Genomic DNA, 17931 nt, shown 5'->3' with positions numbered 1-17931 from the left:
GATCATCCTTAGTCAGTATCCTGTTTCTGCCTTATCTCCATAACCCTTGATTCCACTATCCTCGAGAGCTCTATCCAACTCTTTCTTAAATGAATCCAGAGCCTGGGCCTCCACTGCCTTCTGGGGCAGAGCATTCCACACAGCCACCACTCTATGGGTGAAGAGGTTTCTCCTCATCTCTGTCCTAAATGGTCTACCCCTATTTTTAAGCTGAGTCCTATGGTTCGGCACTCACCCATCAGCGGAAACATGTTTCCTGCTGCCAGAGTGTCCAATCCTTTCATAATCTTATAAGTCTCAATCAGATCCCCTCTCAGTCTTCTAAACTCAAGTTTATACAAGCCCAGTCGCTCCAGTCTTTCAGTGTAAGGTAGTCCCGCCATTCCAGGAATTGACCTCGTGAACCTACGCTGTACTCCCTCAATAGCCAGAATGTCTTTCCTCAAATTTGGAGACCAGAACTGCACACGATACTCCAGGTGCGGTCTCACCAGGGCCCTGTACAGCTGCTGAAGAATCTCTTTGCTTCTATACTCAATCCCTCTTGTTATGAAGGCCAGCATGCTATTAGCCTTCTTCACTACCTGCTGTACCTGCATGCCTACCTTCATTGATTGGTGTATAAGAACACCCAGATCTCTTTGTACTGCCCCATTACCTAACTTGATTCCATTTAGGTAGTAATCTGCCTTCCTGTTCTTGCCACCAAAGTGGATAGCCATACATTTATCCACATTAAACTGCATCTGCCATGCATCTGACCACTCACCTAACCTGTCCAGGTCACACTGTAATCTCCTAACATCCTCCTCACATTTCACCCTGCCACCCAGCTTAGTATTTGCTAATGTTATTACTAATACCATCTTCTATATAATTCAGATATATTATAAAAAGCTGCGGTCCCAGCACTGATCCCTGCGGGACCCCACTGGTCACTGCCTGCCATTCCGAAATGGAGCCGTTTATCGGTACTCTTTGTTTCCTGTTAGCCAACCAACTTTCAATCCAACTTTGCCCCCAATATCATGCGCCCTAATTTTGTTCACTAACCTCCTATGTGGAACTTTATCAAAAGCTTTCTGAAAGTCCAAGTACACTACATCTACTGGATCTCCCTCATCCATCTTCAGAGTCGCATCCTCAAAAAATTCCGGAAGATTAGTCAAGCCTGATTTCCCCTTCATAAATCCATGCTGACTCTGACCTATCCTGTTACTACTATCCAGATGTGTCGTAATTTCATCCTTTATAATGGACTCCAGCATCTTTCCCACCACTGAGGTCAGACTAACTGGTCTATAATTTCCTGTTTTCTCTCTCCCACCTTTCTTAAAAAGTGGTACAACATTAGCCATCCTCCAATCCGCAGGAACTGATCCCGAATCTATCGAACTCTGGAAAATAATCACCAATGCATCCATGATTTCTCAAGCCACCTCCTTCAGTACCCTGGGATGTAGACCATCAGGCCCCGGGGACTTATCAACCTTCAGACCTAACAGCCTCTCCAACACCAATTCCTGGCAAATATAAATTCCGTTAAGTTCAGGTCCTTCAGCCACTGTTACCTCAGGGAGATTGCTTGTGTCTTCCCCAGTGAACACAGATCTGAAGTACCAATTCAATTCTTCTGCCATTTCTTTGTTCCCCATAATATATTCCCCTTTTTCTGTCTTCAAGGGCCCAATTTTAGTCTTAACCATTTTTTTGCCTTTCACATACCTAAAAAAGCTTTTACTATCCTCCTTTATATTTTTGGCCAGTTTACCTTCGTACCTCATTTTTTCTTTGCGTATTTCCTTCTTAGTAATCCTCTGCTGTTCTTTAAAAGTTTCCCAGTCTTCCGTTTTCCCACTTATCTTTGCTATGTTATACTTTTTCTCTTTTAACTTTATATGTTTCTTAACTTCTCTCGTCACGGCCACCCATGTTTCCTCCTAGTGTCTATCTTACTTTTTGGAATGAACTGATCCTGCATCTTCTGCATTATACACAGAAATATCTGCCATTGTTCCTCCACTGTCATCCCTGCTAAGGTATTGCACCACTGCACTTTGGCCAGCTCCTCCCTCATAGCTCCATAGTTCCCTTTATTCAACAGAAATATTGTCACTTCCGATTGTACCCTCTCCCTCTCAAATTGCAGATTGAAGCTTATCACTGCCCAGGAATGGAGAAAATGTTCTGAAAAATGGTATCAATACTCCTAAAGACACTATTGTGAATTGGTGGTTTAAGGCTGGGTAGTTGGCAATGAGGGTTGAAGAGTTGCTAACCCTCTTGTAGAAGTCCTCTGGAATTTCCAGGAATTGCAGATTAATTCCCTGAAGTTTGTCATGAGCACTCCAGAGGATAACAATTGTGGGTAATTTTAAAGAAATTACATTGTTACTCTTTGCTTGGAAGATGCCTTATCACTTTTTACCATTTGCTTGGAAGACATCTTACATCTTTTTAATTACTTCTTAAAATTGATGTACGCGAAATAGGAATACCGGCAGAGAGGCAGGGGTGAGGGAGTGGTACACTGAAAGAAAGAGATTTGCCCCACAATAGTTAGTCAGGGTTCGCACCAATGTGTTAAAGACAATTAAATCAAAATTGAAGAAGAGTCACACTAGACTTGAAATAGTACCTCTGTTTCTGTCTTCACACAGGAGGTCAGAGCTGCTGAGTTCCTTCAGTGTTTACGGTGTTTGCCTGCATTAGTTCAAAAGTAATGCCCTTTGTTGCTCCTGGAATGAAACATTCCTGGTTTTGTCAGCAGCTCTGTGGTGGAGCGTCCCACAGCATTGTGCTGGCTTTGCATGTTACCACCATATTACTCTGCTGTGTCTTCAGTAGAGACTGGCACGCATAAGCCAAATTGCAATCGATCCAACCCATTTTCCACTGGGCGAGTCAAGCTAGTTTCCCAATTGTGCTTGGCCACTACAGAACACAAGCAGGTAGGTATTTAGCCACATCCTTGGACAGCATCTCTCCATTACAGAGGGGCAATTATGTAGCTTGAGCGGCAACTCTCCTCAAAGAGGCAAGTACAGTTGCCCTTGGTCAGGAATTAAACCCGCTCTCTTGGCAAACCAACCAAACCCCACAAAAGCAAGGCAATAACTAATGTTTTAATTCCTTCCAAAGTTGTCACAATAACTGTGCCTGCAGTCTTTATGGGCACTGGGAAGGTGCCAGACCAACAGAAGGCTGGGACACATTCAAAGAACCCAGGTCAGATTATTTATTTCCCTGCCTGGTAAGCTTGCCCAGTAATTTTCCTCAGCTCAATTAGATGCGGTTGGCAGCAGATTCTCGCTTCAAAGCCAACCACTTGGAACTGCTTCGCTGTAGGACAGAACATGAGGCCAAAGAGGTACTAACAGGTACAAGCAGCTCAATAAGGCTCCACAAGTATGGGGCCAATAGACGATTCAACGCTCCCTGGTAATTTGTGGGTGACACAGTGGTTAGCACTGCTGCCTCACAGCGCCAGAGACCCGGGTTCAATTCCCGACTCAGGCAACTGTCTGTGTGGAGTTTGCACATTCTCCCCGTTTCCTCCGGGTGCTCCGGTTTCCTCCTACAGTCCAAAAATGTGCAGGTTAGGTGAATTGGCCATGCTAAATTGCCCATAGTGTTAGTTCTTTGGAGGTTGGTGTGGACTTGTTGGGCCGAAGGGCCTGTTTCCACACTGTAAGTAACCTAATCCTCAGCAAACCTCAAGAGGAAAGGGTCAGTCAGACCCAGGACAAAGAGCTGATCAGTTAGGGGCCATTACACTGGGATGGTGTCAACTGAATATGAGCGTTAGATGGGCAAGCCACTGTTCCTAACTGCCTGCCCCCCTTCTGTGGATGTGTCAGGCTGTCATTGGACAGGGAGCACACGGTATGTGGTGGATCAGGCCAGACCCCCTCAAAACTTTCAAGAAAGTAGCCCAGACTCTAACTTTGCTAGTTGTTTTAAGCAGGTGTATAGCGGATATTCCAGGAGTGATATGGTTGGCTCAAACCACTTATCTTTAAATAAAACAGAATTTATTTACGTAATTATCGAATGAAACACAAACAAAAGATAACAGCATATGGAATAACTTAACCTACCTGAAAACCCAACAGATTATCCCAACTTAATGATGCTGTTCCAAATTCCTGCAACAATCCCATAAACACCCCATGGCAAAAAAGCTAAAATCAAATACAGATCTTACAGGTGAGAGAGAGAGTGTGTGTGTGTGTGTGTGTGTGTGTGTGTGTGTGGGGGGGGGGGGGGGGGGCGGGGGGAGGTGCAGTGGGAGGTGGAGAGAGAGAGAAATAGAAAGAGGGAGAGATTCAGCATGGAACACCTTCTTCCATGTAGCTGTTTCTTGAACCAGCAGCCTCATAAACTGCCTGCCTGCTTTCAGTGAACAGTCAGACTGCTGAAACCAAACCAAAGAAACGCTGAGCTAGGTGAACTGGCCACTCCCCTTCCATGGTACATGTGTTTTTTTTAAACCTGAAAGTCTTTTGCCTCAGGTAATATCTGTTAGCTATCATCAAATAGGCCCTAAAACTCTCCAAACCAAGACCTTTTGGAATCACTGCTTTTACAACCTCTATGGAAAAACAACCCAAGGGCAGCATAACCTTGCTAAAGAAGCAGCATCATCACAGGTGATTCAGAGCAAGAGATGGCCGCCACAGGAGTCTGGAGGCTAGTCATAATACTTCACTTCCTGCATCTCTCTCGCAGTTACTTTTATGTCCAAGTGTCCCTGGGGAGGGAGCACACGGGTTCACCACTTGCCTCAAAGCCCTTTGGGATAGGTGGGCACCACGAGGTTGGGGGGTGCTGAGGTGCATTATTTGATTTAGTTCCCCCTTTTTGTTCTCCTTCTTCTTTGATTTTGGTTTGCCTTTTTCCGCAGGGGAAATGTTTGTCACTTCTTAACTGGGTGACTTGTAAATATGCTCTAATGTAAGTTTATTGCAAATTTGTTTACTTGTATACATAGCCAAGGAAGAGCTGGATTCTTCCCCAGTGCTGTGGGTGGAAGGATTTGACTTCTGGGCTGTGAAAGTGTCCAGAAGGGAAAGGTGGAAACTGACATTTATGTGAAACTACAGATTCACAATAAAAGCCTTCAAAGCCTCTGAAAAGCTTTTGTTGCTTCATTCACCATTCAGATATCGGTCTGTTAAATTATGTGAGGTACTTCAAATCATGAAACCCAGGAAAACAGAACTGGAACTGAGACCAGGGCACATGCAAACATTATCAATGAGAAGCTATAATAAAGAGGAAACCGTGATTCTTTTCACTGGAAAGAGAAAAAAAGGATGTGGATGGAAGGTCTTCAAGTGATGAAAAGGATCATGGAAACATGTGCAGCCATTTAGCAACTTAAGCATCCTCCATCGATCAACACTTTAATTCTCTCCATAAAATTTCCATTTTCCCAGAGAACAGTGGAGGCTCAGTTCAGCACAGATTACCAATAGTTTTCTGTTACTAATGACAGCAATACAATGTTGAGGTGGATGATCAGCTGTGATCTTGGGCTAGTGATGCGGGCAGAATGGCTTACATTTGTTCCTATTAGGAGAAAGTGAGAACTGCAGATGCTGGAGATCAGAGCTGAAAATATGTTGCTGGAAAAGCGCAGCAGGTCAGGCAGCATCCAAGGAGCAGGAGAGTCGAAGGAAGAAGGGCTCATGCCCGAAACATTGATTCTCCTGCTCCTTGGATGCTGCCTGACCTGCTGCGTTTTTCCAGCAACACATTTTCAGATTTGTTCCTGTTAGCCCCACATTGAGTTTGAAAGTCGGGAGGGTAGTTAATTTTTCAGTACGGTCCTCACCACATTCCTGTCCCCACTACAATGAAGTTTGTGATGGGAATGCCCCAAGCACAGCCTATCTGTACCTTTTCCCAACTGAGCCCCAGAGGGTCAAGTAATACTCATACAGTCATAGAGATATACAGCATGGAAACAGACCCTTTGGTCCAACACGTCCATACCAACCAGATATCCCAAGCCAATCTAGTCCCACTTGCCAGCACCCTGCCCATATACCTCCAAAGCCTTCCTATTCATATACCCATGCAGATGCCTTTTAAATGTTGCAATTGTACCAGCCTCCACCACTTCCTCTGGCAGCCCATTCCACACACGCACCACCCTCTATGTGAAAACATTGCCCCTTAGGTCTCTTTTATATCCTTCCCCTCTCACCCTAAACCTATGCCCTTTAGTTCTGGATTTCCGCACCCCAGGGAAAAGACCTTGTCTATTTATCTTGTCCATGCCCATCATGATTTTATAAACCTCTATAAGGTCAACCCTCAACCTCCATTGCTCCAGAGAAAACAGCCCCAGCCCGTTCAACCTCTCCCTATAGCTCAAATCCTCCAATCCTGGTGACATCCTTATAAATATTTTCTGAACCCTTTCAAGTTTCACAACATCTTTCCGATAGGAAGGAGACCAGAATTGCACGCGATATTCCAACCAACGTCCTGTACAGCTGCAACATGACCTCCCAACTCCTGTACTCAATACTCTGACCAATAAAGGAAAGCATACCAAACACCTTCTTCACTATCCTATCTACCTGCGACTCTACTTTCAAGTAGCTATGAACCTGCACTCTAAGGTCTCTTTGTTCAGCAACACTCCCTAGGACCTTACCATTAAGTATATAAGGAGAAAGTGAGGTCTGCAGATGCTGGAGATCAGAGCTGAAAATGTGTTGCTGGAAAAGCGCAGCAGGTCAGGCAGCATCCAAGGAACGGGAAATTCGACGTCTTGGTCCTGATGAAGGGCTTATGCCCGAAACATCGAATTTCCTGTTCCTTGGATGCTGCCTGACCTGCTGTGCTTTTCCAGCAACACATTTTCAGCTCATTAAGTATATAAGTCCTGCTAAGATTTGCTTTCCCAAAAATGCATACTCAATTGACGATTTTTAATTCATTAAGGCAGGCACCCAGTGGATGGGCTTGTTGTTAAGCAGGTTGGGTTATGGTTAATCCAATTACAAACTTGTTTTGGATGGTTTAAGCTTTCTGAGAGGGTGGAGTATGATGGTTAGCCCATTCAAAGGCTCTTGGTTCTGGCTGAGAGGCTAGGCATTGTTAAGGGGGCCCTGCTGTCAATACCCTCAATTGCACCCTCTCCCAGGATCCCAGTTGCCCTCACTTGATTCAGACTTGGGTCAGTCCATGAACCTGATTCTTCTGGTGCGTGTCATTTCAGCAGCAGCCACTACCTCTCAGGTGGTGCTGCTGAGCAGAGCAGCTGTCATCCTCGAACTGGCTGACAATGACAACTCTGGCTGGTCTGGTGACCTCAGAACTGATTGGTGCCAGGTGGGCATTTCTGAAAGGGAATCATGGTTCACTCACCAACTCTCAAGCCAATGAAACCCCCATCACCTCCATAATCCTACAGTATAAGTCATCATGGCGAATATATGTCCTAATTCCATATTCCTCAGTTTGTCCTTTAACCCTGATATTAAAAAAAAATCATTGGCTAACAGAAATCTCTCAAGCTCAGGTTTCAAATGAAAAATTGATCACTTCTCAATTGCCATTTGTGGGTAAACTCATACCAAGAGAATGTTTCTAGTTGCGGGCAAGTCTGAAACTTGTCATTAATAAATCATAATTCAGGAAAAACATTTTTAATGAAAGATTTGTTACAAGCAACCACAAGGATTAGTTGAGGCAAATCACATAGAGGTATTTATTGTGAAGGACGGATATATAGAAAGGTGATGACGTGTGAGAGATTGGAAAGACACGCTAATAGGCTGGGATTTAAGATGGGAGCATTGATCAATTGCTCTGTATTTGGATTGAGTTGATATGTGCCTTATATTTCTCACAGTAATGCAGAGATGCTTCTAAATTCATTGTATCTCCACTATATGGAGGGCACTATTACAATGGAATGTTTATTTACATGACCTAAAACACCTTACAACTTGACAACTCTGAACTCTTGAGCATTTTCTCTCTAAGATCCAGAATCAATTATTTTGTCCTTTTGCTCCACCCATATCTTAAAGCAATCATGCACTGTACTAGGATCGGTGATTGGACAGGCTTAATCGAACACTACGAAAGGTGTGCTGTGCCTTTTATCTGCTCGATTTGGTATTAAAGGCAGAAAGCACACATTCCTCTCGTGGTTTCTGTTATCTTTCTATCATTGATTTCTTGGATTTCTAATCATAATCTACATCAAAAGAAAATCAACACTTAAACCTGCTTTATTGTTCCAACCAGCCATACTGTGCCCTGCATATTGACTCCAGTCCATAAGCACATTTGCCAGACTTGTAATTTACATTTGGATTACTGTTACAAGAGCAAATGGGAAGAGGGTCCATGCCATGGAACCGAATATCCTTCACTTTAACTAGAGGACGCAGTGCAAAAGCACTCTGATGCCAGAGTCCAATTCATCAATTCTTCAGACCACCTGGAATCAGCTTGCTAAACTGTTCGCTGAAGTTGTTCACAGTAAACGCTGCACTGGAGAGAAAGGGGTCACTGTATAAGTTGGCATTGAACCTGACAAGTGAGGTCACATCTGTCCAACCTGCTGGCTTCAGCCATGTACCAGGCAGCAAAAACGTTAGCTATTCATCACTGAATCACTCCATCGCCCTAAACCAAACTCTCACCCCTATCTCCCACCTCCTTCACTCTCAAGTTCACCATGGCTGCAGAATACCAAACCAATCATTACTCATGAAGCAAAGATGCTGCACCTGAACAGAACTGTCAATCCTGGTTATGTAACTCGCAGCTCTGCCATCTAACATCTCGCTCAGAGGCAACTGTCAGACCGGAAACATATTGCTCATTCCAAACCAGGAAATACAGCCTTCATTCCAAAGGCTGCTGATTGGCCCTCAGAACTGATGCCTTACCTTCTACAGGTCTTGGGCTGAAGAGTGTGATCCAGCAAACCCAGAGTGTCCACCAAAGGAAGCCCATTGTCTCTAGTGAGGTCCCTGTGCGTTGTCCAGTCCTCCGTTGAAGTCTAATGCTCTAAGGCTATAGGGCTGGGACCAGTGATCCTCAGACCTGAAGTGGAGACAAACATAGGAAAATGAATTAGACTTCCACCAGAGGTCAAACGTGTCATCCATGCTGATGGACTGGACCTAGCAAGAGAAGAGTTTAACATTGCAGTTTAACACCTATGCCTACCCTTACATGAATTACCCTTATGCCTACCCTTAGGCGAATTCATGTGAATTGTACACTGAAGGCTATTTTTGCGGAATCACAGGAGACAAGGCTAGTTCCATTGATTACAATCAAAGGGCATTTAAGGTTATGAAAGTTATTGCTTTATTAAGACTGCAAGACTAGAAGACAACTGGAGATGAGAAATGCTACTCAACAATCATAACTCACACACATGACAGCTAAAAATAACTTCCCTATTACCTCGACTGATGTTTATTAAGGCTGTAGTTTTTGTCCCTTTCAGTCTGCCTGAATATCAATCAGAGTGCTTCTCACTTCTCATCTAGAGAAGGTCAAAGGTAGTCAGGGATGGGTGGGAAAGTGGAATTGAGGCCATAATCAGATCAACTAAGATCTTGTTGAATGGCAGAACAGGCATGTGGGACTGAATGTCCTAATCCTGTTCCTGATTTACTTGTTAAGGCCTACATTGACTCATTATTCACTGGTTCCAACCTAATACCTTTTGATCTCCAAATAGCAAACTACAATGTTTAAAAGGAAATAAGATCAGTTATTCATTATTGGAGATATCTCCATGATTTGGCAGTGGTACATGTAACCTCTTTCCCCTGGGCCTTCATTTCTGTTCAAGCCTGGATCTCAAGTCATGGAGTCATAGAGTCCTACAGCACACAGACAGGCCGTTTGGCCCAAACTGGTTCATGCCAACCAAAATGTCCATCAACAAGATTTACAAGAATCAGAAAAGATTTACAAGGATGTTGCCTGGGTTGGAGGATTTGAGCTATAGGGAGAGGCTTTTTTCCCTGGAGCGTCAGAGGCTGAGGGGTGACGTTATTGAGGTTTACAAACTTATGAGGGGCATGGATAGGGTAAATAGGAAAAGTCTTTTTCCTGGGGTTGGGGAGCCCAGAACTAGAGGGCATAGGTTTAGGGTGAGAGGGGAAAGATATAAAAGAGACCTAAGGGACAATCTTTTTCACACAGAGGGTGGTATGTGTATGGAATGAGCTGCTAGAGGAAGTGGTGGAGGTTGGAACAATTGCAAAATTTAAAAGGCATTTGGATGGATAAATGAATAGTAAGGGTTTGGAGGGATATGGGCCGGGTGCTGGCAGATGGGACTAGATTGGGTTGGGATATCTGATCGGCATGTTCGGGTTGGACCGAGGGGTCTGTTTCCACGCTGTACATCTCTATGACTCTATCAACGTTAACCCCATTTCCCTGCACATGGCCCGTATCCTTCTAAACCTTTACTATCCATGCGTTTGTCCAAATGTCATTAATGTACCTGCCTTAACCACTTCTGCTGGCAGCTCATTCCATGTGCATACCACCCTCTGTGTAAAAATGTTGTCTCTCAGGTTCTCATTTATTCATTCCCCTCTAACCTTAAACTGATGCAATAAAGTATGAACTCTTTTTCCATTTCCATTCTGGGGACTGCTCTGGATGAATTCTTTCCAACTTTGAGACACAGTGACGCCTCATGGTAATTTTGGAGAGCTTCGCTATGGTGGAATTATAACCCCAGAGTGCTTCACTGCGAGCCCAGTCACATACACCCCTTTTAGAATGGTATCCTCCATTTAAGGTTGCCTCACCTCATGGAAATTGAGGAGATTGGGCCTGTGTTCTCCAATGTTCAGAAGAATGAGAGGGGTCTTACTACATGCTTAGGTTGGATTGTGTCGAGGCCAAAGGGATGATGTCTGGATGTGGTGGGGTCTGGAATAGGAGGCACAGTCTCGGAATATGGGATAAGTTATTTAGCTTTGAGATGAGATGGTAGGACAGGGAATGCTCAGGCATTGAGTATGTTCAAGACAGAAATCAATGGATTCCCAGACACTAAAGAAATATGGAGTAATGCAGGGAAATTGGCATCAATATAGATGGTAAACCATGAGCTAACAATGGTGAGCAGGCTCAAGGGGTTGAATGGCTAACACCTGTTATTATTTTCTTCATACCAAAGCATATTATTACAAAGATAAACGGCCTGGCTATGCAAGAAGACCCAATGCAAAGAAAAAATGCACCTTGAATGACTAGGCAGGTGAATAGTGTTGGGAAAACTGCTGCTTATCGTGACATCAACAGGATCACAGCAAAACATTCAACTCTGAGCCTTGGAGCAGTGGCTCAGTGGGTTCTATTCCTATGAATAAAGTGGCGGTGGGTTCAGGTTCCACTCGAGACTTGAGCAGAAAACCTCATCTGACACTCTGGTGCAGTACTGAGGGGGTACCACATATTCTGGGGCAGTAAAATTTTAAACTGAGACTTCTATCTGCTCCCTGAAGTGGGAGGTCGGGTGGAATGTCCCAGGGTGTTTTAATGAGTGGCAATCATTCAACCAACGTCACTCAATTCGTTTATCTGGTCAACATCATATTGTTGTTTCGTTGGAGCCTTCTGTGTACAAATTGGTTCCAACCAACCCCTTTGAAAATGGTTAAGTTATTTTACATCTCCCAGAGTCAGGGATGGAGTATCTTATCTAAGGGAAGTTATACTGGCATTGGAGGCTGTTTAGAGAAGGTGAACTTGGCTAATCCCGGGCATGGAGGGATTGTCCATCATCAGGCAAGTTGCCCACCAGATTGAGAAAAACCAGAAAGCTGAGAGGATGTGTTAGTTATGGTTGTGGCCAAATTGGTAAACGCAGAAAGTGTCCTGGTGGTTCAGGCAATGTCAGTGATATGCACTATCATAGAATCAAGTTTGATTCATATCAACCAGGTTACTTTGTAAACATTGGTATAGGACACTACCACCTCAGAAGGAAACAGTTACAAAAATAGAAACTGCTGGAAAAATTTAGCAGGTCTGGCACAACTGGTTCTGAAGAAGGATCATTGGACCTAACATATTAACTCTGCTTTCTTTCTACAGATGCTGCCAGACCTTACAGAGTTTTTCCAGAAAAGCTGTTTTTGTTTCTGAATCCCAGCTTCCACAGTACTTCGGTGTTATTTTTGTCAGGATGAAACAGTTGTTCTGTATGACTATAAATCTGGTTCAGCTGTGGATGATCAGTGGACAAACACGATTAACAATGCCAGGAAACTTGAAGGAACAACACTTATTATTATGTTCTGGGCAAAGGAAAACTGCACAAGCATTGTCAAGGCAAACTTCTTTGGCCAGAAAGCTGAAGAGAAAATCAAGAAAGTAAGTGGAGCTGTGTATTGATGGCATAAATTTTATAACTGGGTGGACTAAACAAAATACAGTCACTTCGAAAAATAAAATGGAAGGACTATCTTATGTGGAGAAATTGAGTAGGCTGGGTCTGTGCTAATTGGTGCTCAGAAAAATGAGAGACAACATTATTGAAACGTTATTGAAAGATTCTTAGGGGACTGGATTTTGGGGTGGCTCAGTGGTTAGCACTGCTACCTCACAGTACCAGGAACCTGGGATCGATTTCAGCATTGGGCAACTGTCAGTGTGGAGTTTGCACGTTCTCCCCGTGTCTGCATGGGTTTCCTCCGGGTGCTCCGGTTTCCTCCCACAATCCAAAGATGTGCAGGTCAGGTGAATTGGCCATGCTAAATTGTCCAGAGTGTTAGGTGTATTAGTCAGAGGGAAATAGGTCTGGGTGGGTTATTCTTCGGAGGGTCGGTGTGGACTTTTTGGGCCTGTTTCCATACTGTAGGGAATCTAAGTGGTTAGCACTGCTGCCTCACAGCACCAGCGATCTGGATTCGGTTCCACCCTTGGGAAACTGTCTGTGTGCAGTTTGCACATTCTCCTGTGTCTGCATGGGTTTCCTCTCACTGTCTAAAGATGTGCAGGTTAGATGGATTGTCCATGCTAAATTGCCCATGGTTTCCAGGGATATGTAGGCTAGGTGGGTTAGCTATGGGATATGCAGGGATAGGGTAGGTCTGGGAATGATGCTCTTCGGAAGGTTGGTGTTGACTCAATGTGCCAAATAGTCTGTTTTCACATGGTAGGGATTCTCTGGTAGGGTAGATGAGGAGAGGATGTTTCCACTCATGGGACAGCCTATGACCAAAGGGCATCACCCCAGAATATGAGGTTGCCCATTTAAGGCAGAGGGAAAATTTCTTCTCTCAGAGGGGAGTGAATCTGTGGAATTCTTTACCACAGCGGGCTGTCAAGGCTAGGTTATTCAGTATATTCAAGACTGAGGGGGACAGATTTTAACCAGGAAGGGAATTAAAGATTATCGGGAAAAGGCAGGAAAGTGGAGTTCAGGATGATCAGATCAGCTATGATCTCACTGAATAATGGACCCAATGAGCTGAATAGCCTATTTATGCTCCTATGATCGTAAGAGGAGCAATATAAAGTCTTTCCTCTTTCGTTTCCTGATGTATTGCAACTCTTGATCGATGGTACTGGGGCTCTCCTTGAACACTGCCCAATAAATCATGACAGAATAGGGCGCTGAAGTAAACACGTGCATTGGCAATATGACAGAAGCCACACGTAGGATGTCGAATCATTCTTCCCTTTAATAAAATTACTTGGTTTTAGATGTTGACACAGACAATCAGTCACTGCACCGGGGAGGCTAATTTCACAACTGTGGGCACATTGAAAACCTCTTGACTGATTAGGAGAGGGGAAAAGAGCATTGACGTACGAAGGAGGGAGTTATTGCTCAACTCCAAGTGGTAAAGAAAATTAACTTAGGGATTAATAAAGGAAGAATGGGAAGTTGGGGGAAATTGTAAAGAGCATCAGCACAGTCGAGAGATCCAGAGCTCGGAGATGAATTGGCAGCTGGGAATCTAATCCTGCCCACAAAGAAAGAAGCACGTCCCCTGTTCCAACTGGTCACCCCCTACACAAAAACTGATCTGTAAAATCTTCAGAGAAGCACAAACAACATGCGCTCGATAACTTCTCGCTCTATGATGGGGTCAGGGTGGGGGGGGGAGGAATCTCTACAGCTCATGTATTCAAACGGCTGCTTTTTCAAAAGGAGGCAAATGTTTGCTCACTCGCAAATAAATTACCTGAAACTTACAGCTCTGCGGTTGGTGAAGCTGGTTAAATACCTCGATAGATCAGGATTGTGTGTTTGGTTTCTGGTCTCTGATCAAGATGTGACTGTGTTCCCACATTATAAAGTGAAAGAGGCAGAATTACAGTGCGAATGTTGCAATATTACAAAGCTGATGGTGCGACAGTACACGGTGAGCGGCTGAGATCTAACTAGAAACCAGATCAAATAATGCAGCATTACAGGGTCAATGGTGCTGTACGACAAACTGACAAGTACGACATTACAGGATGAATTGGCTCATATAGCAGAGTGAATGGTGCAGTATTACACGGTGAATTGTGCAGTATTACAGGGAGAATGGTGCAGTATTACACGGTGATTGGTGCAGTATTACACAGTGAATTGTGCAGTATTACAGGGTGAATGGTGCAGTATTACATGGTGAATGGTGCAGTACTACACAGTGAATGGTGCAGTATTACTGGGTGAATGGTGCAGTATTACACGGTAAGTGGTGCAGTATTACATGGTAAATGGTGCAGTATTACTGGGTGAATGGTGCAGTATTACACGGTAAGTGGTGCAGTATTACATGGTAAATGGTCCAGTATTACAGGGTGAATGGTGCAGTATACAGTGTGAATGGTGCAGTATTACACAGTGATTGGTGCAGTATTACACGGTGAATTGTGCAGTATTACAGGGAATGGTGCAGTAATACAGGGTGAATGGTACAGTATTACAGGGTGAACGGTGTAGTATTACACAGTGAATGGTGCAGTATTACATGGTGAATGGTGCAGTATTACCGGATGAATGGTGTAGTATTGCACAGTGAATGGTGCAGTATTACATGGTGAATGGTGCAGAATTACACAGTGAATGGTACAGTATTACATGGTGAATGGTGTAGTATTGCACAGTGAATTGTGTACTATTGCACAGTGAATGGTAGAGCATTACACACTGAATGGTGCAGTATTACAGGGTGATTGGTGCAGTAATATAGTGTGAATGGCGCAGTATTTCATGGTGAATGGTGTAGTATCAGAAGGTGAATAGTGCAGTATTACAGGATGAATTTTGCAATACTAAACAGTGAATGGTGTAGTATTACACAGTGAATAATGTAGTATTACTCAGTGAATGGTGCAGTATCACAGGGTGAATGATGCAGTATCATAGGGTGATTGATGCAGTATCACAGGGTGATTGGTGCAGTAATACAGTGTGAATGGTGCAGTATTTCACGGTGATTGGTGCAGTATTACAAGTGAATGGTGCAGTATTACACAGTGAATGGTGCAGTATTGATTTGGATGTGAGTGTAAGAGGTATAGTTATTAAGTTTGCAGATGACACCAAAATTGGAGGTGTAGCGTACAGCGAAGAAGGCTACCTCAGATTACAACAGGATCTTGGTCACATGGGCCAATGGGCTGATGGAGTTTAATTCAGATAAATGCTAAGTGCTGCATTTTGGAAAAGCAAATCTTAGCAGGACTTATACACTTAATGGTAAGGTCTAGAGAGTGTTGCTGAACAAAGAGACCTTGGAGTGCAGGTTCATACCTCCTTGAAAGTGAAGTTGCAAGTAGACAGGATAGTGAAGAAGGCATTTGTTATGCTTTCCTTTATTGGTCAGGGAGTGTTGAGTATAGGAGTTGGGAGGTCATGTTGTGGCTGTACAGGACATTGGTTAGACCACTGTTGGAATATTGCGTGCTACTCTGGTCTCCTTGGAAATATGTTGTGAAACTTGAAAGGATTCAGAAAAGATTTACAAGGATGTTGCCAGGGTTGGAGAATTTGAGTTATAGGGAGAGGCTGAACAGGCTGGGGCTGTTTTCCCTGAAGCATCAGAGGCTATGGGGTGACCTTATAGAAGTTTACAAAATTATGAGGGGCATGGATAGGATAAATAGACAAAGTCTTTTCCCTGGGGTTGGGGGGGAGGGGCGGGGGTCCAAAACTAGAGGACAAAGGTTTAGGGTGAGAGGTGAAACATATAAACGTGACCTAAGGGGCAACTTTTTCACGCAGAGGGTTGTACATGTATGGAATGAGCTGCCAGAGGAAGTGGTGGAGGCTGGTACAATTGCAACATTTAAAAGGGATTTGGGTGGAATACTGAACAGAAAGGTTTTGGAGAGATATATGCCGGTGCAGACAGCTGGGGCTAGATTGGGTTGGGATATCTGGTTGGCATGGGCAAGTTCAAAGCTGAAAATGTGTTGCTGGTTAAAGCGCAGCAGGTCAGGCAGCATCCAAGGAACAGGAAATTCGATGTTTCGGGCAAAAGCCCTTCATCCTGATGAAGGGTTTTTGCCCGAAACGTCGAATTTCCTGTTCCTTGGATGTTGCCTGACCTGCTGCGCTTTAACCAGCAACACATTTTCAGCTCTGATCTCCAGCATCTGCAGATCTCACTTTTTACTTATGGGCAAGTTCAACCAATGGGTCTGTTTCCATGCTGTACATCCCCTTGATTCTATGACTCTATTACACGGTGAATGGTGCAGTATTACAGTGTGAATGGTGCAGTACTATAGGGTGAATGATGCAGTATTACACGGTGAGTGATGCAGTATTACACGGTGAATAGTGTAGTATTACAGGGTGAATGGTGTAGTATTACAGGGTGAATGGTGCAGTATTACACAGCGAATGGTGCAGTATTTCATGGTGAATGGTGTAGTATTACACAGTGAATGGTGTAGTATTAGTGTGAATGGTGCAGTATTACACAGTGAATGGTACAGTATTTCATAGTGAATGGTGTAGTATTAAACAGTGATTGGTGCAATATTACACAATGAATGGTGAGTATTACAGAGTGAATGGTGCAGTATTACATGGTGAATGATGTAGTATTACACACTGAATGCTGCAGTATTACAGGGTGATTGGTACAGTATTACACAGTGAATGGTGTAGTATTACAGGGCGAATCGTGCAGTATTACAGTGTGAATGGTGCAGTATTACACAGTGAATGGTGCATCATTTCATGGCGAATGGTGTAGTATTACACAGTGATTGGTGCAGTATTACAGGGTGAATGATGTAGTATTACAGTGTGAATGGTACAGTATTGTACAGTGAATGGTGCAGTATTTCATGGTGAATGGTGTAATATTACACAGTGATTGGTGCATATTACAGGGTGAATGGTGTAGTATTACAGTGTGAATGGTGCAGTATTACACAGTGAATGGTGCAGTATTTCATGGTGAATAGTGTAGTATTACACTGTGATTGGTGCAGTATTACAGGGTGAATGGTGTAGCATTACACAGAGAATTGTGCAGTATCGCATGGTGAATGGTGCAGTATTACACAGTGAATAGTGCAGTATTACACAGTGAACAGTGCAGTGTTACAGTGTGAATTGTCCAGTATTTCAGGGTGAATGATGCAGTATTACACACTGAATGGTGCTGTATTACAGGGTGAATGGTGCAGTATTACAGTGTGAAGGTACAGTATCACATGGTGAATGGTGCAGTATTACAGGTTGAATGATGCAGTATTATACAGTGAATGGTGCAGTATTACACGATGAATGGTGCAGTACTAGTGGGTGAATGGTGCAATATTACAGGGTAAATGGTGCAGTATTACAGTGTGAATGGTGCAGTATTACACAGTGAATGATGCAGTATTTCATGGTGAATGGTGTAATATTACACAATGAATGGTGTAGTATTACAGGGTGAATGGTGCAGT

The 17931-nt window shown here is 43.7% G+C and overlaps 1 pseudogene; it reads left to right on the top strand.

Moving 5' to 3' along the window:
- The first annotated feature begins 3289 nt into the window (after positions 1-3289).
- Positions 3290-12414, top strand: LOC132835880 (large ribosomal subunit protein uL15-like; annotated as a pseudogene).
- The last annotated feature ends 5517 nt before the right edge of the window (positions 12415-17931 follow it).

Source organism: Hemiscyllium ocellatum, chromosome 45 (assembly GCF_020745735.1).
Source record: "Hemiscyllium ocellatum isolate sHemOce1 chromosome 45, sHemOce1.pat.X.cur, whole genome shotgun sequence".
NCBI lineage: Eukaryota > Metazoa > Chordata > Chondrichthyes > Orectolobiformes > Hemiscylliidae > Hemiscyllium > Hemiscyllium ocellatum.
The sequence above is the reverse complement of the archived record's forward strand: the minus strand, read 5'-3'. Positions and strand labels throughout refer to the sequence as shown.